Genomic DNA, 26,262 nt, shown 5'->3' with positions numbered 1-26,262 from the left:
GTGATTCTTATTTCTAGATAAATGATTATACGAAAAGTTAGGCTTTTAGTATACATCCTAACACTGACGTGTCACCAACAGCTGGCTTCGGATAAGTGAAGGGTTCGGTCGACCGATCAGTAGGTTAGGTCGACCGATCAGTCCCCCAACGGCTGGCTTGCTGACGTAGCTTCTAACGTGGCACCAGCGGTTGGCCGTCAGTTGAAGAAGGGTTCGGTCGACCGATCATGGGGTTCGGTCGACCGAACCGTTGACAAGTCAACTTCTAGTTGACTTGCTCCGGTTCGGCTCCTTGGGTGATTGCGGCCTACCGGAATAAGGCTCACCCGAACCTAATTCCCGGCCTTCTCCTCGAGCAGTCTTCCGTCACGACTTTACGTCCCTCGAACATCGTGCATGCTCTTCACGCCCACCGGTCGTACTCTTCCGCAATCCTCTCGTCCTTCGGACGCACCGAGCCCATCGGCTCCCTTCCCGTGCCGTCCTTCTCGCCAGCTGCGTCTTCTGCTCGGCTTCCTGTGCTCCTAAGTTCCTGCACACTCAGACACAGGGATCAAACAAAACGCATGACCTAACCAACTTGGTTGATCACATCAAAACTGTTAGGACCAAAAGTAGCTAGAGGGGGGGGGTGAATAGCTCGTCGCTCGCTCATTGCTCGACGTTGCTTGTTTCTTCTAAGATGTGCAGTGGAAAATACAGAAACAAATCACACAACGCTAACACGGTTGGTTTACTTGGTATCCACCTCACAAGAGGTGACTAGTCCAAGGATCCACACCACGCACGCACCCTCCACTATGAAAACACTCCTTTTCGGTAACTACCGAGGGCGGAGAAGCCCTACAAGACTCTCAGTACAAGAAGAAAGGAAAGGGAAACAAAATACAAGCGCAAAGCTTACAATGAGTACAGAAAACCCTAACCCTAGCTTCTCTTCTTGCCTTTGATCCGCCTCTTGACTTGGAAAGCTTCCAAGATCCTTCAAAAACTGGCGATCTGATCTTTGAGAGCGCTGTGGAGGAGTTGGCGAGAGATCTGGAGTGAATCGGTGAAGAGATGCCGAAGGAAATAAACGCCTGCGGCTTAAATCGATGCTAACGGTCGAATCCCGATCGATTGAAATGCTCCCAATCGATCGGGGAGGCTTTGGATCGATCCAGAGCGCCTCTGTGCTCTGGAAAAACTTTTGGATCGATCCACGGATCGATCCAGCGCTTATCGCGCGAAGCAGCAGCGTCCCAATCGATCCACTGATCGATTGGGACCTCTAGATCGATCCACGGATCGATCCAAAGGGGTTCTGTTCGCGGGGACTCACCGGATCGATCGGTGGATCGATCCAGATCTGCTGGATTGATCCACGGATCGATCCAAACCTGCTGGATCAATCCACGGATCAATCCAAACCTGCTGGATCAATCCACGGATCAATCCAAACCTGCTGGATCAATCGGCTGATCAATCCAGATCTTGGTTTTTGCCCAAAACCAAGCCCAAAGCCCCCTAAACCAACATCTAGTCAACCATGACTTGTTGGTACATAAGACCTAGCATCCGGTCACCCTTGACCAGCTAGGACTCTCTCACCAAGTGTCTGGTCAATCCCTTTGACCCACTTGGACTTTTCTCTTCTTGCCAAGTATTCGGTCACTCCCTAAGACCTACTTGGACTTATCTTCCTCGTGCCAAGTATCCGGTCAACTACTTGGACTCTCACCAGATGTCTGGTCAACCTTGACCTATCTGGATTTCTCTTGCCTGGCTTCACTCACCAGGACTTTCCCAATTGCCTAGCTTCACTCACTAGGTCTTTCACCTGGCTTCACTCACCAGGATTTTTCTCCTGCCTAGCTTCACTCACTAGGTCTTTCACCTGGCTTCACTCACCAGGATTTTCCTCCTGCCTAACATCCTAGTTAGGACTTCCCAGTCAAGTATCCGGTCATCCTTGACCTACTTGACTCTTCTTCAATCAACCTTGCATTGTCAAACATCGAAATCCAAACCAAGACTCAAGCTTGGTCAACCAGGTCAACCTTGACCTGAGGAATGTTGCACCAACAATCTCCCCCTTTTTGATGTTTGACAATACCAACATTATCACTTACAATACCACATGTAAGTTAGGCTAATCCCATAGCCTAAACCTTCTTCATGCCACTAGGTAATGAATACATAAGTTAAGCCCTTCATTCTTCCCCTAAGAGGGCACACTCCCTCTAGGTAACGAAAGCCTAACTTACACCCATTCACAGGTCCTTTCATTCTCCCCCTATTGGCACACATCAACCCATCTTTGGGCACACATCAACCCATGCCCCAATTTTAGTTACACATCAACAAATCCATTTGTTGACGACTCTCCCCCTGAAGAGTTGCTCATCGTTGTTCACAACATCACTCGTTGTGATCAACACGATAATGAAGGTCCCATACCCTTCATTTATCCTTAACTTCTCCCTCAATGTAGACAAATACCCAACCTTGAGCATTTTCTAACCACTTGAGTTCCCACTTGAAATAATGAGGATATCCACTCCCAATTTCAAGTTCAAAAGCTCATCCATGAGCATTTTCTTTAAAGAAGGTTAACCACCTTCCAAGGTTCATGAAAAATAATTTTTCATGTCTTTAAAGAGTCCCTCCCCCTAATGACATGGTGGTAACTTCTGTCATTGCACCAACAATGACTTGGAATCCCTAAACCTTTAGGAAACCCAAATTTAGAAGTTTTGAGGTTCAAATGTTCAAAATTTGAAACAAACCTCAACCTAAACTTCAACTTAGCCTTCCTTAACCAATCTATCCTTGTTTTCAACACGAAAACACCCTTTTTATGTACACAAATGTGTATTAAGGGGTTTGGAATAGTTACGTAGACTAAAACAGGTTCAAAATGCTGAAATCATGCCTTCCTAGCTAAAATCAGCACCTTGGATCGATTGGAGTTGGGTTCCAATCGATTGAACCTTTCTGAATCGATCCACTGATCGATTCAGACTACCTGGATCGATCGGCTGATCAATCCAGCGAGCTTCTGCTCGCGAGAGACTTGCCTTCTGAATTGATCCACGGATCGATTCGGGCACTCCAATCGATCCATGGATCGATCGGAGCTCTGATAGTTGCTGAAATTCCATTTCAGTCAACTTCAGAAACCCCTAGAAAATTCTACAAAAACCCAAAAATCATGAAATTTCATGTAGACATTATTTAGGGCATACTTAATCATGGAAAAATAGCTTTCTATGAAAATACATCATATTTTCAAAGATTGACACAAACTTGAAAACTTGCAAAAACTTTAGTGTGTTCTTCAAGTTTGTGTCTAACTATTCAATGGTGATTACTATCAAAAGATAGCCTTCACCAAGGTTTTCCAAAAACATTTTAAAAACATTTTCAAAACCAATATCCCATCATGTTCCTTGGGCATAATGCACATGACTTGTACATTAGCTTTCCCAATGATGGGAAACACACATAACTATGTGTTTTGATGAATTTAAAACTCAAAAGAATGCACTAAATCAACATATTGAGTTTTGTTCATCATCCTAACATCTCACTTGTATCTAATGTGCACAAAACACATACAAGTCATCTTATAGGTCTTTGTGAGATGTAAATTTTGGTTTTGCCCTAATCTAGGGATCATGCATATCTTTCTAGGCATTTTGAGTGGTAAACATCCAACAAGGATGTTGCTTGTTGATTCCACTTGTTTATAAATGCCATTTGTTTATACCACTTGTTGGTAAAAACACTTGTCCTTAATTTCAAGGAAATAAACATAATGCATGATAATGTTATGGCATACATCAAAAGAAAATGTCCTATAACTACATGATGTATGCATGACATGACATGGTATTTTGGAGTTTTCATAATAAAACAATGAATTCAAAAATAGACATGATGTCATGGCATATGATGGGCAAACAATCATGGCAAGGTTTAGCATAAATAAAATATACCTAGATTACCTATCTAAATATCCTTAATCACTTAGCTAAACTCAAAATATACCACTTGTTTTAACTTAAAACGATACCACTTGTTTTAATTTAAAACATTAAACCTAGATTGCCCTAAATGCTTCAAAGAAATGCCAAAACCTAAATTGACATTTCTTATTTCTCTTGATTTGTTTATGCCACTTAATAATTAAACATATCCTCAAATGTTGGCATATTTCATTTTTCCACAAGAGTAGCACTAAGAAAATACCAAAGTCCCAACTTGGTATTTCTTATATTTTTCTAATTTGTACCATTTTAAGATAAAATCAATTTTTCCACCAATAGACACATGTTACTCTTTCAAGGAGTAAATAATAGTTCCATTTCATTTTCAAAGGTTAACAAAAACCTTGAAAATGCTCCTTGAGTGTCAATTTCCTCAAAGTTGGGTTAACTACCCTTCTAATCGGAGTTGACACTCTCTAACCCATCTATGGGGTAGAGAAGATGCTCCTAGGAACCCAACACCTATTGGTGCTCCTTGGATGCTCTAGGTATTCACTAGGGATAACTTCCCTAGATACCTTCCTAGTGACCTTGTTTGGCTTCTTGGAAGCCTTGGTCACACTTTCTAGGTCAACTCTAGGGATAACCTCCCTTGTGACCTTGTTTGTGACTTTCTTAGACTTCTTAGAAGTCTTAGTCACATTTATTGCAAAAATACTCTTTGGGATGACTTCCCTAGTATTTTTGGCTTGACCACTAGACCTAGGGTTTGTTCCATAACTATATGGAACTCTATGGTAAGAGGGCACATCCTTCTTAGCCTTTGGTTTGTATCCCAAACCTCTATGGCCATTGGATGGCTTTTGTACCCCTAAACCTAGGTTATGCTCATTTTGCCCTAATAGGATATTTTCCATCCTTTTTAGGGTCTTTTCCATTTTATCAAGTTTTGACCTCAAGACTTGATTTTCCATCACTAAGTCCTTAGTTTTTGGTTTTCCATTAAGTTCATGAGCATTTTTGTGTCTAGGCTTGTAGCTACAATCCTTAGAGTTCTTGCCTAGACTTTTACCTACATTCCTAGCCTTAGGTGTAGTAGTTTTAGCATGAAAAGCTATATGTTTTTCTTTAACGCTATCATGCTTTCTATTTTCATGGTAAATAGCATTAAAATGATATAAGTTAGAACTATCATGCTTTTACCATAATGTAAAGGGGTAGGCTCAATAAATGTTACCTTCTTCTTTACCTTGAGGCTCCCCTTGACTAATGCCTCCTTGAGCCTTGACCATCTTCTTCCCCTTGGGGCATTGACTTGGTAATGCCCTTTTGGTTGCAAGAAAAGCACACAATGTGCTCCTTGCTCTTTTTATTCCGGGGATGGTCTCCTTGGGCTTCTCCTTGCCCTTTTGTGCCACTTGGCCCTTCTTCTTGGCCAAGTTGGGACACTTGCTCTTGTAGTGCCCATGTTCCCTACATTCAAAGCATATAATATGATTTTTATTATTAATTGAAATATTTATACCTTTGCTTGTAGGGATGACATCTTTTCCTTTGGATCCGGAGGTAGAAGCTTCCTCTAGATCGGACCTTGATTCTCCTCCATTTGATTTTTCTTGACTTGTGGAGGTAGAGGCTTCTTCCTCCTCTTCTTCTCTCGACCCGGATGTAGAAGCTTCTCCTTCTTCTTGATCCGGCGTCACCAAGGATTGCTCCCCCTCAATCCTAGAGGTGGAGGCTTCATCATCTTGAATATGAAACAAGGAGTATGCTCCCTCCTTGTTCCATTCGTTGCATTCCCTTGAGGATGAAACTTCTTGGATTTCCTCTTCTTCGGAGGTTGAGCATCTCTCAACCTCGGAGTCCTCCTCTTGGTCTTGCTCCAAAGAGTCACCCTCTCTGGATTCTTCTTGCTCTTGTACAGTGGAGGGGATCTCTTCATGAAGCTTGGCCAATTTGCTCCATAGTTCCTTTGCATCTTCAAATTCTCCAATTTTGCAAAGGATGGTGCTTGGCAATAAATTGACCAAGATCTTGGTCACTTTGTCATTGGCCTCGCACCTTTGGACTTGCTCTTGGTTCCACTTGCTCCTCTTGAGAACTTTACCCTTTGAATTTCTTGGAGCCTTGAAACCTTCCATTAGAGCAAACCATTGCTCTATCTCCATCATAAGAAAATTTTTGATTCTTGATTTCCAAGAATCGAAACTCGTAGAAGTGTATGGTGGAGCCACCCTTGTGTCAAATCCAAATCCATCTTGGAATTGCATCTTGAAGTTGAGCTTGATAAAGTCTTGAACTTGAAGAATTTGCTCCAACTTCTTCACCCTCTAGCTTTTCTTGTTATGCTTAACCCTTCCGGCGATGATTCCGGTGAAGAGCGGACTCGCTCTGATACCACTTGTTAGGACCAAAAGTAGCTAGAGGGGGGGTGAATAGCTCGTCGCTCGCTCGTTGCTCGACGTTGCTTGTTTCTTCTAAGATGTGCAGCGGAAAATACAGAAACAAATCACACAACGCTAACACGGTTGGTTTACTTGGTATCCACCTCACAAGAGGTGACTAGTCCAAGGATCCACACCACGCACGCACCCTCCACTATGAAAACACTCCTTTTCGGTAACTACCGAGGGCGGAGAAGCCCTACAAGACTCTCAGTACAAGAAGAAAGGAAAGGGAAACAAAATACAAGCGCAAAGCTTACAATGAGTACAGAAAACCCTAACCCTAGCTTCTCTTCTTGCCTTTGATCCGCCTCTTGACTTGGAAAGCTTCCAAGATCCTTCAAGAACTGGCGATCTGATCTTTGAGAGCGCTGTGGAGGAGTTGGCGAGAGATCTGGAGTGAATCGGTGAAGAGATGCCGAAGGAAATGAACGCCTGCGGCTTAAATCGATGCTAACGGTCGAATCCCGATCGATTGAAATGCTCCCAATCGATCGGGGAGGCTTTGGATCGATCCAGAGCGCCTCTGTGCTCTGGAAAAACTTCTGGATCGATCCACGGATCGATCCAGCGCTTATCGCGCGAAGCAGCAGCGTTCCAATCGATCCACTGATCGATTAGGACCTCTGGATCGATCCACGGATCGATCCAAAGGGGTTCTGTTCGCGGGGACTCACCGGATCGATCGGTGGATCGATCCAGATCAGCTGGATCGATCCACGGATCGATCCAAACCTGCTGGATCAATCCACGGATCAATTCAAACCTGCTGGATCAATCCACGGATCAATCCAAACCTGCTGGATCAATCGGCTAATCAATCCAGATCTTGGTTTTTGCCCAAAACCATGCCCAAAGCCCCCTAAACCAACATCTAGTCAACCACGACTTGTTGGTACATAAGACCTAGCATCCGGTCACCCTTGACCAGCTAGGACTCTCTCACCAAGTGTCTGGTCAATCCCTTTGACCCACTTGGACTTTTCTCTTCTTGCCAAGTATCCGGTCACACCCTAAGACCTACTTGGACTTATCTTCCTCGTGCCAAGTATCCGGTCAATCCCTTTGACCTACTTGGACTCTCACCAGATGTCTGGTCAACCTTGACCTATCTGGATTTCTCTTGCCTGGCTTCACTCACCAGGACTTTCCCAATTGCCTAGCTTCACTCACTAGGTCTTTCACCTGGCTTCACTCACCAAGATTTTTCTCCTGCCTAGCTTCACTCACTAGGACTTCCCAATTGCCTAGCTTCACTCACTAGGTCTTTCACCTGGCTTCACTCACCAGGATTTTCCTCCTGCCTAACATCCTAGTTAGAACTTCCCAGTCAAGTATCCGGTCATCCTTGACCTACTTGACTCTTCTTCAATCAACCTTGCATTGTCAAACATCGAAATCCAAACCAAGACTCAAGCTTGGTCAACCAGGTCAACCTTGACCTGAGGAATGTTGCACCAACAAAAACTACCACGGGGTCCAACAATCTTCCCCTTTTTGATGTGCATCAACCCAAGTTCAAGTTAGGGTTAAACAAAACAGATAGTAATTTTAAGAAATTACTAAACTAACATATAAAGCAAGAGTTTGCAATAAGACTAAATTGCAAAAGAACACCTAAAAAAAATTGTAATTTGTATTTTTCTTAACTCCCCCTAAACTTGTACTTTACTCTCCCCCTTTGATCACAGCAAAAAATGGGATCTTAAATAGAGAGAATTTTCTAAAAATATTTTAAGTAAAAAAAAAAATTCTAGGTTAGAATTAAATTTAGAAAAATTTTCTAAGTAAAATGAATTTCTGAATTTTCAGGAAAAAATTTTCAAGTTATAATGTGATTTAGAAAAGTTATCCAAGTAAAAATTTGCAAGTAAAAAAAAATTAAGGATCTTCCAAAAAAACATTTCTAAGTTTAAAATTTAACTTTTTGAATTTTATAAAAGATTTAAAAAGAATTATAAGTTTCTGAATTTTTATTTTTAAAAAATTAAAAATATCTGAAAACTTTCAAAGCACTATTTTAATTCTTCTGTTAATGCTTTTTCAGAAAGTTAATTAAAAATTTTTATTTCAGCTTCCAGGTCGTGGTGAGGCACTAGGCCTTCTTGGTTATTGGAGCAACAACTACTTCCTTAGACAAAGTCTTCATAAAGAAAATGTTTAATTTTCTCTCTTTAAGGCTTTTAATTTAAAAGTAATTAATTTAGCACAGTTTTTGGAACCCAATAGAGGTTCCTTCCTACAGGGTTATTTAGATACTTAGGGGGTACATAATTTTTAGGTATTCTTCTAATTTGACCCTGATGGTTTCTAATGTACCAGTTCAATTTTCCATAAACTTTAATTTTTAAATTTATAAATTTATTTAAACATATATTATTTTTTAATTTCTCAATTTCTAATTTTAGATTTTTATTTTCGGATTTCAAATTTTCATTTTCTTTTTCTAATTGATCTAATTCTTTAGACAAAACTTTAATAAACTTAAAAGATTGTTTAGGGTTTAGGGCACGTGCCTTACTTACCTGATCTTGCGATGCTCCCCCTTCATCATTGCTTTCTCCTTCTGATGTTCCTCCCCCTTTATCTATGCTCATTTCTGAGCTAGACGTTTCTTCTAGCTGATGATTGGCCATCAGTGCTAGTCCCGAGAATTCTTCGACTTCAGAGTCGGAGGACGACGAATCATCCCACGTGGCCTTTAGATTGTGTTTGGGTCGAGTGGGCTTCTTGCTCCTTTCCTTACTTTTGCTCTTCAGTTTTGGACAGTCATCTTTGATATGTCCTTCTTCGTTGCAATTGTAGCAATGAACCACCCTTTTCTTTCGCTGGAGCTTTTTTGACTGTAATCTAAATTTGTTAGAATTAACAAATTTATTAAACCGTCTTACCAGTAGTGCCACTTCGGATTCGTCGATCGAAGCTTCAAAATCAGGATTGTCCCTCCTTGCTTGTAGGGCGACGTCGAGGTTTGACTTCACTACTTCTTTAGGCTCTGCAATCCGAGACTCGTGAAGTTCAAAGGTAGAAAACAAACTTTCTAAGGTACTTACCTCAAGGTTCTTAGAGATGTAGTAAGCATCTACTAAGGACGCCCATTCCGGAGTCCTCGGGAAGGCGTTGAGAGTATATCGGATGGAGTCTCGGTTTGTTACCGTTTCGCCGAGATTCGTCAGTTGCGTTATCAGCTCCTTGATTCTCGCTTGGAGTTGCGCTACCTTCTCGCCTTGGTTCATCCAGAGGTTTGTCAACTGGTTCCAGAGGATGTTGCACCTCGCTAGCTTCGCTTCGGAGGTACCTTCGTGAAGCTCCAGGAATTTCTCCCAGAGATCTTTCGCGGAGTCGTAACTTCCGATTCGATTTACCTCCTGAGGTGGTAGTACACTGAGTAGATGGAACTCAGCCTTTCCGTTGGCGACGAAATCAGCTTGCTCTTTCTTGCTCCACGTGTTTTCTTCTTTATCTTTCGGCGCTGCAAAACCATATTTCATAGTAATTCAGATATCAAAATCTGTTTTAAAGAATACCTCCATTTTTCGCTTCCATGTAGCGAAATCTCCGTCGAACTTCGGGGGATGGATGTTTGCTCTGGCTATTGTCTTGATCGTAGTGCTTCAGTCGGCGATTAGTCCTTCTGAGGCGATTAGGCTCTGATACCACTTGTTGGCGCAGCGGAGACCGGCAAGAGGGGGGGTGACTTGCTGAAACAAAAATAAGAACTGCCCTCCTCGGATTTCAACTCAGAAAAGCAATAGTAAAATTAAAACAATCAAGGAAACAGAAATTAAGTAGTAGACAGGATTTAACCTGGTTACAACCAAGGAGGTTGTTAATCCAGGGCAGTAGAAAAGCTCAGTAGAAAAAATCTCCTTTGCTGAAGGCGGAGAAGTCTTTTACACTTTGGAAGCTTAGAACTATTGCTAGGAAAGAGTACACAATGATTGCTTGAGTTGTTCGTATCGATTCGTTGTCTCGTAAAGCTGCCCGAGACCCTCTTTATATAGGGGTTCTCGAGCTTATCACTTAACCTGATCTTCGAGATCAGGTTTAACTCGAGAGGGATCGGTCGACCTATCCCCAGGTTCGGTCGACCGAACCTGCTGAACCTGCCCAGCTTTCCGTCCAGGTTCAGTCTCTGTGGATCGAGCTTGGGTTCGGTCGACCGATCCTTTTGTTCGATCGACCGATCGGCCAACGGTCTTCAGCTGAGTTGGCCCGATCAATCTGCTCAACTCAGTCTGTGGATAGACTTCGGTTCGGTCACCGATCAGAAGGTTCGGTCGACCGATCAGCTCCCCAATGGTTGGCTGCTTGACGTGGCTTCTGACGTGTCACCAACAGCTGGCTTCGGATAATTGAAGGGTTCGGTCGACCGATCAGTCCCCCAACGGCTGGCTTGCTGACCTGGCTTCTGACGTGGAACCAGCGGTTGGTCGTCGGTTGAAGAAGGGTTCGGTCGACCGATCATGGGGTTCGGTCGACCGAACCGTTGACAAGTCAACTTACAGTTGACTTGCTTCGGTTCGGCTCCTTGGGTGATTGCGGCCTACCGGAATAGGGCTCACCCGAACCCAATTCCCGGCCTTCTCCTCGAGCAGTCTTCCGTCCCGGTTTTACGTCCCTCGAACATCGTGCATTCTCTTCACGCCCATCGGACGTACTCTTCCGCAGCCCTCTCGTCCTTCGGACGCACCGAGCCCGTCGGATCCCTTCCCGTGCCGTCCTTCTCGCCAGCTGCGTCTTCTGCTCAACTTCCTGTGCTCCTAAGTTCCTGCACACTTAGACACAGGGATCAGATAAAACGCACGACCTAACCAACTTGGTTGATCACATCAAAACTACCACGGGGTCCAACAGGGATGTCAAATAGGAAATTTCCTTCTTCTTCTTCTCCTCCAAGCAACCGGCCACCAAGTGCTACTCCTCTTCTTCTTCTTCCTCTCCAAGCAACCGACCATAAGGATTTTCCAATCCTTGATGCCGCCGGCCCTAAGGAAGCAAAAGAGGAGACAAGGAGAAAGGTTCCGCCGGCCCTTATGAGAAAGAAAACAAGGAAAGAAGAAGAAAGGAGAGGGCCGACCACAAGGAAGAGAGGAGAGAAGGCAAGGCTTAGGTTGTGTGTCTCATGAGGTAACCTCCCCTTCTCTTTTATAATCCTTGGGCATGGTAAAAGAGGAAAATTTTAAACATAATTAAAACTTCCTTATTTGTGGCCTCCTATTAAAAAGGAAATTTTAACAACAATTAAAATCTCTCTTTTCTAAATTTTCTATTATACATGGCAATAAAGGAAAGTTTTAAAAATTAATCTCTCTTTTAAAACATATAGGCAACTATAAAAAGGAAAGATTAATTAAAACTTCTCTTTTAAATCATGGTTATAAAAAAATAAAATTTTATCAAAAATTAAAATCTCTCTTTTAAACATTAAAGATAACTACAAATAAGGAAAGATTTTAATAAAATTAAAATCTCTCTTTAATCTTTTGTAGATAGCTATAAAAGGAAAGATTTTAAAATTTTCAAACACTCTTTTAAAATCATGAGGATGGCTATAAAAGGAAATTTTAAAATTAAAATTTCTCTTTTAAATCCCTTCATGAATGGCTACAAAATGAAAGATTTTAACAAAATAAAATCTCCCTTTAATCCTAGTAGAGTGGTCGGCCCCATACTTGGACACCAAGCATGGTTTGGCTGGCCACCTCTTGGGCTCCAAGTTGATGCTTGGCCGACCCCCTTGCTCCAAGAAAGGATGTGTCTGACCCATTACTTGGGTAAGAAGTGGACTTGGTGGAAATTGTTGGTGCAATATGTTAGTTAGAGCCCTAGAGTCAATCATTTGATGATTGTATGGACTCATGTATATCATATTCTTGTATATTAATAAAGGTATTTGTTTGGTTATTATACTTATTTATATTAGTGCCAAATAGACTAAGTATAATAGCGTCCTTGAGTAGAAGGTTCTTACCTATATCAATCGATTGGTTGAATCGATAGTGAGATGATATAGGGAATACTACTCTAAATCATTCCTAGTCGAGTATTAACATTCAGGGACAATGTTAATACAATAAGACTAGCATGTAGGTTAGCTCGATGACTTGATCTCACAAGTCTTGGATATAGAGTTATCAAGCTGACACATGGGTATGCATTAGAGAATGTATACTGAATGACCCGCCATGAGAAAGTATCATGGATCGTTATATGAGTGTCATATACTTTCTCATGTGGCTATTAGTATGACTATTAGTCCTTAGACCTAAAGTCACCATGGATCCCTACATAAGGAGTTATGTACTTTGGTTTCGTCAAACGTCACCCGTAACTGGGTGGACTATAAAGGCGATTACTGGGTATATAACGAATTATGTAGAGGGATGTGAGTGATGTAGATGGGATCTATCCCTCCCATATGACGGGAGCGACATCGGTATTCTTGATAGAGTGAGACCACTAAGTGCATGGCCATGCCCAAATGAGTTAACATTAGATGTTGAGCTCATTTGATTGAGTGAGTCTACTTGGAGTTCAAGATTTAGATTGATTAGAGGATGACACGGTCTATGCCTCATATTGATCAATCTAGATGTCTAGGATAGAAGGACACTTGTCATTATTTTGTGAGGAGTCACAATTGGTAGTCACAAGGTGATGTCGGATCTCGACATTCTTGTAACTTGGGTAGTAATGATGTGTTGCTAGATACCGCTCATTACTTATGCTCCTAAATGGGTTTAGGGCATTGCCAACGTTACAAGAACCTATAGGGTCACACACTTAGGACAATTAGATGGAGATTAGGTTCATATGATGAACCAAGAGGATTAGATTCATTTGATGAATCAAATTGGATTAAGAGTAATCCTAATTGGGCTAACTTGAGTTCGACTCAAGTTGATTCATGTGTTCAATGAGTCTAATTTAGATTTTGACTCATTGAATCAATTTAATTTAATGAATTAGATTCATTATATTAAGTTGGCTCGAATCAAATGGTTAGATTAGATCAACCATGGTAGAGATTGGTTCAAGTTTGACTTGACTTAAGAAGGAAGACCAAAGGTCAATTTTGACTTGACCTTTTGCCACCTCATTGGTGAGTTGGCATTAGGTGGACCAATAATGATGTTCCACATCATCATGGGTGACACCTCATGGAAGTTACAAAGCCATTTTCATAATAACTTCACATTAATTGCATTTAATGGGGAGTTACACAATGTATAGTGGCCGGCCACTTTGGGTTGGATTTGTGGGAATTCATTTTTCCATTCAAGTGGTGTAACTCCTTCTTCCTTGGGTTCTCTCCTTGCTCTCCCTCCTCTTCCTTGCCGTGACCTATCAAGGTGCTAGCACACCTTTGTTTAGGTTTTCTCCATCAAGAATTGTTCGTGTGGATACTTCTAGAGGACCGACACTTGATGGTCCAGAGATCCGGCAACTTCTTGGACGAGCGGGAACGCGAAAGGCTTCGCTTCGAAGGTATAACTTTCATCTAGTGTAGATCTAAAGTTTTTACAAACTCGTACAAGAAAAAGTTTTTCAAAAAGTTTTGTTTACGAATCTTTGCACGAGATCCATGGCTTTGGGTGACTCGGGGTTTTCGCGGCCCGACGAACCCAACAGTGGTATCAGAGCCACTTGCAAAGACTTGTACGAGTTCGTTTGTATTTTTATGAAAAATATACCTTCTGTGATTTTCTGTAAAAAATTGAGTTTTTAGAGTTTTTATGAGTAATTTTTCCGTAGAAGCGAAGCACAAGTGTCTCGGCACTTGTAGGCTTCGGCTACCGGAAAGTTTTCTTTTAAACGGCTTCGTTTTGCCCCAAATCCGTTTGGGACAGCGGGGTCGGGGTGCCATTAGATCGCAAAGGAGCAACTCACGTTGGTTAGATCATGGGTAGGGGTACTGCCCCTAACCCCGCAAGGGGATTTGCTCCGCGGTTGCACCCTAAATCGCTAAAAACGAACCCGCCGGGAAGATTTTTCCGAAACGGCAATGTCTCGGCCCAAATCGTTTTGGGACAGCGGGTTTAGGCGCTGTTGGATCGCAAAGGAACCCTCGCGATGGTTAGATCGCGGGTAGGGGCGCTGCCCCTAGGCCCCGCAAGGGGATCCGTTCCGCAATTGCGCCCGAAACCGCTAAACGGGACCGCCGGGAAATTTTACTTGTAAAAATTTTAAAAATTAATTTTAAAATTATAAAAAATTATGAAAATATATAATTTTGAATTATATATAAATTTTGTGATAGTCATGGCCCAAAAACCCAATATGATTGGTTGTGTTGTAATTCATAATACGGCCTGCGTGCCGTTATGTGTTTGCGAGTGTTGTATTATATTCGCGACCTGCGCGTCGTGCCTTTTCCTATATTCTTGTTGTAAATTAGATTTAGACTCGAATGTAACTCGAGTTTCAAATTGTAATGTACAAATTGGAGCGGTGGAGGGTCCACACGAGACGGAGTTCCGAGGCGGGCACGAGCAACACAAGGTGGTCAAAGGGAGGAGCTTGGAGAAGCTGTTGACCCTAGGTTGACCAATCGATCTTCTCATTGGCTTGAGAAGATCGTAGTAGGGCCATGACTAAATCACAAATAGATTAATTAATTGCTTGTGTATGTGATGCATATTTAATAAGTAGTTAATTAATTAGTGTCTTACGATTAGATTAGATCTAAGTCGTGCACATGATGCACCCTTGCGATTAGATTAGATCTAAGTCGTGCACAAGATGCATCCTTTTCGATTAGATTAGATCTCGATCGAACCAACTCTAAATGCCTAACCGTGCCGTGATACCTATCACTACCTCGATAACATATATTGTTGAATCTGCCAAAGCAAAGCAATACATATTATCTTGGTAGGGTACGGAGGGACAATCTTGGTCCCGTCTATCAACGCATGGGTGAATACAAACTCAATTAGATTGAGTATTCATAGTTACTCGGTTGGATCGAGTCAACTATAGGCATTCTTCCAATAGTTGGAAAGATAGGTCAAAATCACATCTATATTACCTCTCGAGCGTATTAACTCGAGTTTTAATATAAATGCGGATATTGATTCTATAAAAAGAGTTGCATAGAGATGTAATTGGTAATCGTTACCTACCGATCATACTAAGCCTTGGGCGTATTAGCCAAAACTAACTCAAGGGTTAGTATGATGTGGATCTTGTCTCACAAGAATTATAGAATTCAGTGGGAGCATCATTTAATTAAAGGCCTAATTAAATGATTTTTAAAAGAATATGATATTTATTTCTGTAAATTTTCTGTTGTAGATAACCATGACGTCGAACACGAATTCCTTCTCCCTGCGATCTGTCCTTGAGAAGGACAAGCTCAACGGAGCGAATTTCCTGGACTGGTACAGGAATTTGAGAATAGTTCTCACCCAGGAACGTAAACTATACGTTCTGGAGCAGCCCATTCCGGAGGCTCCTCCTACCAATGCCCCGCGGGCTGACAAAGATGCTTACAAGAAGCATCAAGATGACGCATTAGATGTGTCCTGTCTAATGCTCGCGACCATGAACTCTGAGCTTCAGAAGCAACACGAGTTGATGGGCGCTTACGATATGGTTGAGCATCTTCCCCAACTATATCAGGGACAAGCGAGGCATGAGAGATTTGAGATCTCTAAGGCCTTTTTCAATGCAAGATGTCAGAAGGCGTAGGTCCTTATGTACTCAAGATGATTGGGTATATAGAGAACCTACAAAGACTGGGGTTCCCACTTGGTCAAGAGCTGGCCACTGACTTGATCTTGCAGTCCTTGCCGGATAGTTATAGTCAATTCGTTCTCAACTATAACATGAACGAGATTGACAAGCCACTGCCCGAGCTACTTAGTATGTTACGAACTGCTGAGATTAACCTTAAGAAGGTTAAGCCCATTCTGATCGTCCAGAAGCACAAGGGCAAGGGCAAGCCCAAAGGTAAGGGAAAGTCCCAAACCAAGGGCAAAGGCAAGGCACTGAAGCCTAAAGGAGGGGTCGCCAAGGATGCTACCTGCTTCCACTGCGGTCAGACCGGCCACTAGAAGAGGAACCGCAAGGTATACTTGGAGGATCTTAAGAAGAAGCGAGTGAGACTTCAGGTATATATGTTATAGAAGTCAATCTATCTATTTCTACATCATGGGTATTAGATAATCGGATGTGCTTCTCACATTTGTCTTGATGTGCAGGCGCTAGAGCATTGGCAAAGGGCGAGGTGGACCTACGAGTAGGCAATGGAGCACGGTTGCTGTTGTTGCTGTAGGAACTTATCTCTCGCCTCTGGGCTTGTACTAGATTTAGATGATTGTTGTTATGTGCTGCTCTTAGAACATAGTTTCGGTTTCTTGTTTAGACAAGAAAGGATACTCTTTATAATAAAAGACAAATGTTGTTCTGCTTTATTTGAAAGATATGTTCTATTGAGGCACCACTAATAAACGGACTCTATATTCTAGACCTTGAGAGCCCTATCTATAACATTAGTACCAAGAGGTTCAAGTCAAATGACATGAACCAAACCTACCTCTGGCACTGTCGCTTAGGTCATATAAATGACAAGCTTATCGACTCCATAAGGATGGTTTCTTGGACTCATTTGATTTAGAATCATATGAGATATGCGAGTCATGCCTACGAGGCAAGATGACCAAGACCCCTTTAGTGGGCATAGCGAGAGAACAACTGATTTGTTAGGACTCATACATAGTGATGTATGTGACCTTTCAATGTTCTAGAGGCGGTTATAGATACTTCATCACATTTTGATGACTTCAGGAGATATGGTTATGTGTACTTGATGACACATAAGTGAATCCTTTGAAAAGTTCAAAGAATTCAAGAATGAAGCATGAACCGACTTGGCAAGAGTATTAAGATACTTCGATCGATCGAGGTGGAGAATACCTTAGCCATGAGTTTCGTGACTACCTAGCGAGTGTGGGATTCTATCCCAACTCACTCCTCTGGAACACCACAGTGGAATGGTGTATCCGAAGGCGGAATCGTACCTTATTAGATATGGTACGATCTATGATGAGTCACATGATCTTCCGACATATCTATGGGGATATGCTCTGAGACACGGCAGCTTTCATACTCAACCGAGTTCCATCAAAGGCGTGATAAAGACACCATATAGGATATGGACCGGGAGCCCAGTGTCATTCATGAGGATTTGGGGTGTGAGGCTTACGTCTGACGTCAAGTCTTAGACAAATTAGGACCCAAATCCGACAAGTGTTATTTCATCGAATATCCCAAGGAAACTAAGGATATTACTTCTACATTCCCAGTTAGCAAAAGTGCGGGTCTTTCTAGAAAGAGACTTTGTTTCTAGAAAGACTAGTGGGCATGCTCGATCTTGAAGAAGTTCAAGATGAACAATAGCACTAATGCCTCGATGGAAATTGAACTGGAACCACAAGTGTTGTGGATGATGTTGTTCCACAAGGAGTTGAGGGACAACAACCAGTTCAAGTAGACATACCTCTTCGCAGGTCTGATAGGGTACGTCGTCAGCCTGAGAGATATTCATTTCTCTTGTCTGACCATGATGGCATTGTGCTCATAGAGGATGAGCCTACCACCTATCAGGAAGCTGTGATGAGACCAGATTCCGAGAAATGGCTAGAAGCCATGAGATCCGAAATGGAATCCATGTACACCAACCAAGTATGGACTTTGGTTGATCCACTGAAGGGTAAACCATTGGGTGCAAGTGGGTTTTTAAGAGAAAGACTGACATGGATGGACCTATCTATAAGGGTCGCTTGGCAGCTAAAGGTTTCAAGCAGATTCATGGTATTGACTATGATGAAACCTTTTCTCCAGTAGCGATGTTTAAGTCCATTAGGATCATGCTTGCTATTGCAACCACCATGACTATGAGATATGGCGGATGGATGTCAAAGCTGCGTTTGAATGGAAACCTACTCGAGGATGTGTACATGACACAACCCGAGGGTTTTGTAGATCCACAGATACTAGTAGAGTATGCAAGTGCATAGGTCCATTTATGGACTAAAGCAAGCTTCTCGGAGTGGAATCTTCGATTCGATGATGCAATCAAGCAGTTTTCATAAAGAACGAAGATGAGCCTTGTGTCTACAAGAAGGTTGTAGGGGCATAGTTGTCTTCCTCATATTGTATGTGGATGACATACTACTCATTGGGAAGGACATCCCTATGCTTGATCTGTCAATACATGGCTAAGTTGCTTCTCAATGAAGGACTTAGGTGAGGCATCCCGCATTCTAGGATACAGATCTATAGAGATAGATCTAAGAGATTACTTGGCCTAAGTCGAGTACATACATTGACAAGGTACTCCCTGGTTTTCCATGCATTCCAAGAAAGGATTTCGCGCGATGTCACTATGGCGTGAGTCTTTCAAGACTCAAGGTCCCTCTTCTAGAGAGAGAGACCGCATGGATCAAATCCCTTATGCCTCCCATAGGATCGATCATGTACACCATGTTGTGTACTCGACCTCGTTTGTTTTGAGCATGACGAGCGGATACCAGTCAGTGAAAGTCACTGGATAGCGGTCAAGAATATTCTTAAGTACTTACGAAGGACTAGAGAATATTTCTTGATATATGGAGGCAATGATGAGCTAACCGTAAAGGGTTACAGTGATGCCAGCTTTCAGACCGATCGGATGATTACCGATCGCAATCGAGGGTTCGTATTTTGCATGAATGGTGGTGTCGGTGGAAGAGTTCGAGCGGGATACGATGGCGATTCTACAATGAAGCCGAGTATATTGCCGCATCAGAGGCAGGAGGCGATTTGGATCCGCAAGTTCATCATCGAACTTGGGGTGGTTCTAACATCGGATCCAATTGAGCTCTATTGTGACAACAATGGAGCTATAGCACAGCGAAGGAACCTCGCTCACACCAGCGGACCAAGCACATACTACGCCTCCATCTCATTCGAGAGATTATCGATAGAGGAGATGTGAAGATTTGCAGAGTACCTACGAAGCTAACATCGCAGATCCCTTGACCAAGGCTTTGGCACAGAGGAAGCATGATGGTCACACTAGGTCTTTGAGGCCTTAGAGCCTATCTTGATTGGCACTAGTGCTAGTGGGAGATTGTTAGTTAGAGCCCTAGAGCCAATCATTTGATGATTGTATGGACTCATGTATATCATATTCTTGTATATTAATAAAGGCATTTGTTTGGTTATTATACTTATTTATATTAGTGCCAAATAGACTAAGTATAATAGCGTCCTTGAGTAGAAGGTTCTTACCTATATCAATCGATTGGTTGAATCGATAGTGAGATGATATAGGGAACACTACTCTAAATCATTCCTAGTCGAGTATTAACATTCAAGGACAATGTTAATACAATAAGACTAGCATGTAGGTCAACTCGATGACTTGATCTCACAAGTCATGGATATGGAGATATCAAGTTGACACATGGGTATGCATTGGAGAATGTATACTGAATGACCCGCCATGAGAAAGTATCATGGATCGTTATATGAGTGTCATATACTTTCTCATGTGACTATTAGTATGACTATTAGTCCTTAGACCTGAAGTCACCATGGATCCCTACATAAGGAGTTATGTACTTTGGTTTCGTCAAACGTCACCCGTAACTGGGTGGACTATAAAGGCGATTACTGGGTATATAACGAATTATGTAGAGGGATGTGAGTGATGTAGATGGGATCTATCCCTCCCATATGACGGGAGCGACATCGGTATTCTTGATAGAGTGAGACCACTAAGTGCATGGCATAGACATTAGATGTTGAGCTCATTTGATCGAGTGAGTCTACTTGGAGTTCAAGATTTAGATTGATTAGAGGATGACACGGTCTATGCCTCATATTGATCAATCTAGATGTCTAGGATAGAAGGACACTTGTCATATATTGTGAGGAGTCACAATTAGTAGTCACAAGGTGATGTCGGATCTCGACATTCTTGTAACTTGGGTAGTAATGATGTGTTGCTAGATACCGCTCATTACTTATGCTCCTAAATGGGTTTGGGGCATTGCCAACGTTACAAGAACCTATAGGGTCACACACTTAGGACAATTAGATGGAGATTAGGTTCATATGATGAACCAAGAGGATTAGATTCATTTGATGAATCAAATTGGATTAAGAGTAATCCTAATTGGGCTAACTTGAGTTCGACTCAAGTTGATTCATGTGTTCAATGAGTCTAATTTAGATTTTGACTCATTGAATCAATTTAATTTAATGAATTAGATTCATTATATTAAGTTGGCTCGAATCAAATGGTTAGATTAGATCAACCATGGTAGAGATTGGTTCAAGTTTGACTTGACTTGAGAAGGAAGACCAAAGGTCAATTTTGACTTGACCTTTTGCCACCTCATTGGTGAGTTGGCATTAGGTGAACCAATAATGATGTTCCACATCATCATGGGTGCCACCTCATGGAAGTTACAAAACCATTTTCATAATAACTTCACATTAATTGCATTTAATGGGGAGTTACACAATGTATAGTGGCCGGCCACTTTGGGTTGGATTTGTGGGAATTCATTTTTCCATTCAAGTGGTGTAACTCCTTCTTCCTTGGGTTCTCTCCTTGCTCTCCCTCCTCTTCCTTGCCGTGACCTATCAAGGTGCTAGCACACCTTTGTTTAGGTTTTCTCCATCAAGAATTGTTCGTGTGGATACTTCTAGAGGACCGACACTTGACGGTCTAGAGATCCGGCAACTTCTTGGACGAGCGGGAACGCGAAGGGCTTCGCTTCGAAGGTATAACTTTCATCTAGTGTAGATCTAAAGTTTTTACAAACTCGTACAAGAAAAAGTTTTTCGAAAAGTTTTGTTTACGAATCTTTGCACGAGATCCATGGCTTTGGGTGACTCGGGGATTCCGCGACGCGAAAAAGCGGTTTTCGCGGCCCGACGAACCCAACACAATACCCCTAGGTCACGGTTGACCTGTTTGACTAAGCTTGAGTTGGCTCAAGCTTAAGTCTTGATATTTGGGTTTCGATATTTGACAATACATTGAGACAATACATGAAGATTGCAGGTGCAATTATTCATGTGGGGAGATTGTGAAGGAGAGTCAAGTAGGTCAAGGTTGACTGGATACTTGATTGGAAAATCCTAATGAGTGAAGCTAGGAGAAAGTCCTTGTGAGTGAAGCCAGGCAGATGGAAAGTCCTAGTGAGTGAAACTAGGTGAAAGTCCTGGTGAGTGAAGCTAGGTAGATGGAAAGTCCCGGTGAGTGAAGCCGAGCAGTGGGAAAATCCTGGTGAGTGAAGCTTGGTGAAAGACCTAGTGAGTGAAGCTAGGCAGATGGAAAGACCTGGTGAGTGAAGCGAGGCACGAGGAAATCCAGATAGGTCAAGAGTGACCGGACATCTGGTGGAAGGAAGTCCAAGTGGGTAATGGAGAACTGGACACTTGGCACAAAGAGAAAGTCTAGATGAGTCCAAAGTTGACCGAACTCTTAGCGGTCGTAAGTCCAATAGGGAGTTGGCATGGAACTAGGAAGTTCTGACGTAGTAATTAAACTTCCGAAGACCATAACTTTTGACTCGGATATCGGAATGAGGTGATCTCAGATGCGAAACGAAGCTAATTTCAAGCTCTACACAGATTTCTACTTCCCAATCAATTAGCCAATCGATTGGGGGGTTCAATCGATTGGGCGATGCAATTTTGTGCAGAAATGGGCTGAATCGATTGGGTAATCGATTGAAACTTCCCCAATCGATTGGTCAATCGATTGGGAGAGTTTTTGAGCAAACAGTGAGCTTCTGAATCGATCCATTGATCGATTGAAACCTCCAATCGATCGGGCAATCGATTGGGAGGCTGGAAAATCACGCGATAGCTCTGGAAATCGCGTGAAACACGTTGAATCGATTGGGCAATCGATTCAAGTGTTTTTCAAGAGCACAGAGGCGCCCTGGATCGATCAACTGATCGATCCAAAGCCTCCCCAATCAATTGGAAGCAATCCAATCGATTGAGATTCGACCGTTGGCACGGATAAAGTCTTTGGCAAGCATTTTTCAGCGCACAACTTCCTCTCTTCTCCACAGACGATCATAGCAAACCTCCACAGCGATCTTTTCTTACTCACCGCCAGTTCTTGAAGGTTCTTGGAGGCTCATCCAAGTCAAGAGGTGAGTTGCAACAACAAGAAGAAGAAGCTAGGGTTTTCATTGTAATCGTGTAAGATTCATTTGTATTTTGCTTCTTTCTTTCTCATTGTTGTATTGTGAGTGATCCGGCGGTTAGAACAGGGGACCCCTAGTTTGAGAGGTCAACGCCACGTGGAAGTCAAAGGGCCAGGTGGCCGACCGGAGAAGGGCGGATCGACTAGCCGACTGGTGAATCAGCGATAGCAAAAGGCGCCCCTACAGGAGTCGAGGTTCCGACACTCGATTGAACAGTAACGAAGGGCCGAGCGGAAGTCAAGCTCGGCCGAAGACATAAGGTAACATACTGCTAGCAGTCCCCACATAGCACCTTATCGAGGATCTCCTCAGCATACCGATGCATATGGAGGGACGGACGTGATGTGAGTGTCATCCGGCCGGATGGGAGATGAGTGCCGACTGGCCGGATGCCCCGGCATGGAGTAGGGAGAGAAGGACAAGGAACATCTTATGATAGCTGTCAAGTCCTATGACTAAGCCATACTCCAAATCTAGCGACAAGGTGTTCTGCTGTCCCATCAAAGACATGTCTGGACTGTATCAGTATGGTATCAGGTAAGCTTTCTGACAAACACATACCAAGATATGGGCTGAGGACACGTATGTGCCTCGGTAGGTGTGCGTGAGTTCTTTCACCGCTCTATATAAGGAGCCTTATACTTCGCCTGAGGTACGCATTCTACAATCTCGAGAGCCACTTTCTTGTTGACGAGTTTCACCTGACTTGAGCGTCGGAGGGTCGTCGTCGGGAACTCCTTCCCGGCCCGACTTTTGTGCAGGTTCACTGGAGGCCCGTGCGAACGGTCAGAGATCTACATCAGCAACCAAAGAGTGCCACGTGCCCAGCGTCCGTTGACTCCGCTTTCAGACAGGGTCAAGTTGGCGCCGTCTGTGGGAACGCACCTGCATCCGAGCGGAAGAAATGGACGAAGCTGGACGACCGCATGCCGTGATGCTCTCCCAAGAGGAGCTCGACTCTTTGATTGAGGCACGAGCAACCAAATTGGTGGAACAACAAAAACAAAAGATACAAGCTGATCGGCCTGAGCAACAAGCGACATCAGCTTCAGGAGGCCGAGCGGAAGTGCCGCAGGCCACGGTTCCATTTCCTAGGGCCCTCTTTCGCACTCCTCCTGAGGCCGCAGCAGCTAATCAGGATGGAGGCTCTTCATCAGATGAAGTACCACGGCGAGATAACAAAAAAGGCAAAGCCCCCCGAACGGATTCCTCGCCCGAGCGGGTCAATCGACAATTCTCAGCGGCCATCTTGAGGGACCCTCTGCCAAAACACTATGTGCCCCGGCGATCGGCGAATACAATGGAGCCACCGACCCGGATGATCACTTGGGTAAATTTGACAACACGGCTACCCTTCACCAATACACAGATGGGGTGAAGTGTAGAGTTTTTCTAACCACCCTCTCTGGATCGGCTCAACGGTGGTTTCGAAGGCTGCCGGACGGATCCATCGCAAGCTTCAAAGACTTCCATACAGCCTTCCTCCACCATTTTGCAAGTAGTAGGCGCTACCAGAAGACTAGTGTGAGCCTCTTCGCCATCAAACAAGAGCCTAGGGAGCCGCTCAGGGCTTATATCCAACGCTTCAACCAGGTGGTCATGGACATTCCCACGGCCACCTCAGAGACAATGATGAACGCATTCACACAAGGCCTCGTGGACGGGAATTTCTTCCGCTCGCTCATTCGAAAGCCGCCTCAAGACTATGATCATATGTTGCATCGGGCTAATGAGTACATCAACGTGGAAAAAGCCCAAGCGACCCGAAGAAAGGAAACCCCCATCGAACGGGCTCCCCAGACCGAGCGGAAGCCATACCCTGCTCATCAACCGCCCAGAGGACCAAGAGCTGAAGCAATCCGCTCCCCCCATGCTAGGTCCCATGTACAAGAGGTAGCAGCCGAGTGGCCCAAGCCGAAGAAAAGATGGACTCCCATGTTCTGTTCCTTTCACCAGACGGACACGCACAATACCAGAGATTGTCGAAGTCTCCCCTTGATCGCTCATCCCGTTCCTCGGAGTGGCGGCCGACGATCACCCTCATCCGACAGGAGACAAAGACCTCGGGAAGCTGATCGGACGATACCCGACAGGCGGCAGGGATAAACTCCGGAAAGGCACCACGCTCCGAGGCGTGAAAATAATCGTCGGATGTCCATGGAACGACCCAAACCGTCCGCTCAGGAAGAAGAAAACAAAAACTACACTTCCCGAGGTGACATCAACATCATAGCTGGTGGGCCGACCGGAGGAGACTCCAACCGAGCAAGAAAGGCGAGCGTCCGGCAGCTCCAAATCCATGCAGTCGGCTGCAGCCAGGAGAAGGCGAGCGGACCCGAGATCAGCTTCGGACCCAGGGACTTAGAAGGAGTCGAAGTTCCACATGATGACGCTCTCCTCATCAAAGCGGTAATAGCCAATTACACCATTCACCGCGTTTTTATTGACACAGGGATCTCGGTCAATGTTATCTTCAAAAAGACCTTTGACCAACTACAAATTGATCGAGCCGAGCTGCTGCCCATGACGACCCCCCTCTACGGGTTCATAGGCAACAAAGTTCTGTCGGTCGAACAGATCCGACTGGCCATCTCGCTGGGAGAGGAGCCACTCAGAAGGACGCGAACTGCGAACTTCGTCGTAGTGGACTCTCCGTCGGCATACAACGTCATATTGGGGCGACCGGCTCTCAGTGAATTCCGAGCAGCCGTATCCACCTTCCACTAGAAGATCAAGTTCCCCGTCGAGGACAAGGTGGAAGAAGCATGAGGAGATCAACTAGCAACTCGGCGATGCTACGTTGAGATGGTCCGGTCAGAAGCCAACTCCGCACGGAAGACGCCCCGGATCGAGGTGAACGCTATAACTGAAAAACCTCCCTCTTTGATTTATGAAGAAAAAGAGGAAGTGCAGATTCACCCGACCCGATCGGAGGCCACCACGTTCATTGCGGTCGATCTGGAGGCGAGCCAGAAAAAGGAAGTGATCCAATGCCTCCAGAGGAACTGTGATGTCTTCGTCTGGTCAACACATGAGCTGCCCGGAATTTCGCCGAATATAGCACAGCACGAGCTCCATGTCCGGCCAGACGCTCGGCCAATGAAGCAGAGAAAGAGGGATTTCAGCACCGAGCAGAATGTCATCATACGGGCGGAGGTGGAGAAACTCCTGGAAGCCGGTCATATACGCGAGGTCCAATTCCCGAGCTGGCTGGCAAACGTGGTATTAGTCTCCAAACCAGGCAACAAGTGGTGAGTCTGTATCGATTTCCGGGATCTTAACAAGGCATGTCCAAAAGATTTTTATCCTTTGCCCCGAATCGATCAGTTGGTGGACTCCACTGCCGGTTGTGAGTTGATTTGCATGCTGGATGCTTATCAGGGCTATCATCAAGTGCCACTCGCCCAGGAAGATCAAGAAAAAGTTAGCTTCGTTACAGCCGATGGCACCTACTGCTATAATGTGATGTCGTTCGGACTGAAGAACGTAAGCGCCACTTATCAGCGCTTGATGAACAAAGTATTCAAGGAGCAGATCGGGCGGAATCTGGAAGTATATGTGGATGACATTCTTATCAAATCCATCTGAGCGGTCGATCTATTCAAAGATATGGAGGATACG

This window comes from Zingiber officinale, chromosome 3A (assembly GCF_018446385.1).
Source record: "Zingiber officinale cultivar Zhangliang chromosome 3A, Zo_v1.1, whole genome shotgun sequence".
Taxonomy (NCBI): domain Eukaryota; kingdom Viridiplantae; phylum Streptophyta; class Magnoliopsida; order Zingiberales; family Zingiberaceae; genus Zingiber; species Zingiber officinale.
This window is presented reverse-complemented; position numbering follows the sequence as displayed.